Raw genomic sequence first — 3,862 nt, 5'->3', positions numbered from 1 at the left:
CATAGTGAATAGTTAATGGAAATGTTCAAAAGCCTGAGTGACATTACAAGTATTATAATCATATTACGCTAAATACAAATCAGACCATAAACATTGGATTTAAACTAGAAACTGAATAATTACCTATTCAGGCTATAGTAAATATGGCCATGGGATTTCTCTTGACTGTATAAAGTTGCAAGTCGTAAGATAAATGCAGTTTTGCAACCACAGGGGCAATTCCAAATCCTGTTAGCCATTCTTGACTGTTATGGGTTCCAGAGCCGATGGAAGAAGGTGAATGGGTGTCCGGTGGATGGGAGGGGCAAAATTTTGTCAAAAGGTGTTTACATTGCTTACGTAATGAATGTTTTCGACTCTTGGCTCGTTATCACTGGCTATGGCGTCGGCTAAATCAATTTTACTCTATAAAAATTAAAACTATCGGGTTTAGGTTATTGAAAATGCTGACAAAATTTGTGTGTGGTTGTAAAATATACATATGTCAACTTTCAGCTACATCCGATGCCTTGATAAGGAGCAAAGTCCAAAAAACCGTGTTACAGAGGCCCTGAATCTCATAGTAATTGACAATTTTTCAAAATGAACATAAATATGGAGATCATTATATGTGGCTACTCTATTGCCACGCCCAAATCCGCTTAGGGTTGTGGTAGCCAAATTAATAACGTCCTTGCCTGGTGATCGCGTCCCGCTTTAACTTGTTAGTTCCTTTGGTCGCTACAATCTCACCATCCTTGTGAGCTAGGGATGGGGGGTTTGGCCTATCTGTAGGGTCATCAGCAGCCTGGCCCTCCCTGGTCCTACCTTGAGTGGAAAGGGAGCTTGGGCGCTCATCAAATACATATATGGTCAATCTCTAGGGAATTGTCCTGCTTGATAGGGTAATGTCACTATCCCTTGCCTCTGCCATTCATGAGTTGCCTTTAAACCTTTAAACTCCCAGAATTCAACATGTGTCTCGTATCTGTTGTCCTGTCTTAAATAATTGATACACTAGACGAAATCCGAAGTACTTTTTTTTTTTTTTTTTCCATTTTATGGCTAAGAGTTTCAGAGCTTACATTCCTTCTGAATATGATCATATATGATAATAAAATCAAGTTAACACCTGAAGTCTGTTAAGCATTTCATGAGGAATATGTACACAAAACTTCAATGTTTTTAGGTTGAACAGGCGGACATAAGTCTCTCTTTGCAGTTTATATATGAAAGATTTATTTTAATGTTACTGTTCTTAAAATATTCTATATCAATTGTTCATTGCTTCTCTTGTATTTCATTTATTTCTTTATTTCCCTTCCTCACTGGGCTATTTTTTTTCCTGTTCGGAGCCCTTGAGCATGTGACATAACACTTTTCAATTTAGGGTTGTGGCTTAGCTAATAATAATAATAATAATAATAATAATAATATCCATGTATGCAACAATGTGCTTTTAAGATGGAAAGTCTCATGAACATTAGTAAGACTACAATATATAGTAATGTATACTCCCGGTTTAAGAAGGCCACGCCTACTGTGACGTCATATAGTCCCTTGTATACGTGGTTAACCTAAATTTAACGATTGTTTTGTCCTTTCCAAAACGAGGTTGTCACCAGAACTTAGTATCTGTGCACTTCTCTTTCTTCGTTCATTTATTAGTCGAAAATGCCTTGAAATGAACTACTAATTCCTCGGGGGTATTGAGATCTGTGGGTACAAGCATAGTATGTTGTTGTGCGGATACAATCAAACCAAAAATCCTTGATTTAAAGGCTTTAAAAGTCACTCATGAATGGCAGAGGCAAGGGTCAGTGACAATACCACATAGACCGCCCATATATCTATATAATCAGCGCCCAAGTGGCCTCTCAATCCAAGCTAGGACCAGGGAATGGCCAGGCAATGGCTGCTGATGACTCAGGCTTCCAAAATCCCCCATCCTTAGCTCACAAGGATAGCTAGGTTACAGACACTACAAGAAACTATCGAGCTTGAGCAGGAAAGGGACTTTTTCAATAGTCTATTTCAAATATTTATGAATGGTCCCAAACATCATAATCTACACTAAGGAAGTTGTGCCAACATTTGTAATAATAAGTATATCGTTCTTCCCGTATTTGAGAAATATAGTATCAAACTTTTATTTTTTATTCTTTAAAAGTTGTATGTGAATATACATACATACCGTGAAGAGAGGAGTGGTGTGTGCGTGTGTGTGCATATCTACCTAAATATTTAGCCATTAAATTTGACGGGTAGCGTACGCTAGTAGGATAAATATATATATATATATATATATATATATATATATATATATATATATATATATATATATATATATACTGTATATATATATGCATAAACACATATCTACATCTATCAATCTACATGCATACATGTGTAATATATACAAAAATACCAATAACACACACACATCACATATACATACATATACATACATATATATACATACATACATACACACACACACACACACACACATATATATATATATATATATATATATATATATATATATATATATATATATATATATATATATGACTAAATAACGTGTCAACTAGCAGCTCGCATTGCACGATTATATTTGTTATGTAAAATCAATACGATAATGACCCAATAAATTTTATCTCTCCCCGAGTCTGCGGGTCACTGATTGACCTCACTAACATTCTGTACTTCTGTAGCAATTACCTGAGCGTATGTGCCACACCTGCAATCACTGTTATACATTGGATATTGTCATGAAAATGACATAAAAGAACCGTAAGTGGGAAAAAAAGTGATGGAAAAGCTGTGTCTGGTTAAAGATATTACCTGTGAACACATCGATCAAAATCTTGTAATAGTTATCTCTAGTATATAATAAAGAGCTAGTGTCTGGCTATATATATATATATATATATATATATATATATATATATATATATATATATATATATATATATAAATATATATATATATATATATATATATATATATATATATATATAAATATATATGTATATGTAATATATATATGTGTGTAAATATATGTATATATATCATATATATATATCTATCTATATATATATATATATATATATATATATATATATATATATATATATATATATATATATATATATGCAAATATATATGTATATGTAATATATATATATATATATATATATATATATATATATATATATATATATATATACATATATATACATATATATATATATATATATATATATATATATATATATATATGTGCGTGTGTAAATATATGTATATATATATTATATATGTATATATATATATATATATATATATATATATATATATATATATATATATATATATATATATATATATATACTGTATATACTGTATAGATAAGAATGATGATGGGAATAACACTAAGAGACAGAAAAAGAACACTATAGATACGAAAGCATACTGAAATAGAGGGTATTCTAACATGAAAGAAAAATAAATGAGCAATGAGCATGGGCAGGATATATAATGAGAATGTCAGATAATAGGCGGACATTAAGTCTACCAGAATGAGCCCCTAGAGATTGTAAAAGAAGTAGGGGAAGGAAAAGAAGACAATGGATTGACGAACTATGGAAATTTGCTGGTGTAGACTGGCACAGCAAGAGCATAAACAGACACAAGTGGAAGGGCATGTCTGAGGCCTTTGTTCTGCAGTGAACTAATATATATATATATATATATATATATATATATATATATATATATATATATATATATATATATATATATATATATATACATATTCCTTTCTTTCCGGTCACGCTCATCGATGCGTTGATAGACGTTTTTTGCTCGGTCTCTCCCTGTC

This window comes from Palaemon carinicauda, chromosome 4 (assembly GCF_036898095.1).
Source record: "Palaemon carinicauda isolate YSFRI2023 chromosome 4, ASM3689809v2, whole genome shotgun sequence".
Lineage (NCBI taxonomy): Eukaryota > Metazoa > Arthropoda > Malacostraca > Decapoda > Palaemonidae > Palaemon > Palaemon carinicauda.
This window is presented reverse-complemented; position numbering follows the sequence as displayed.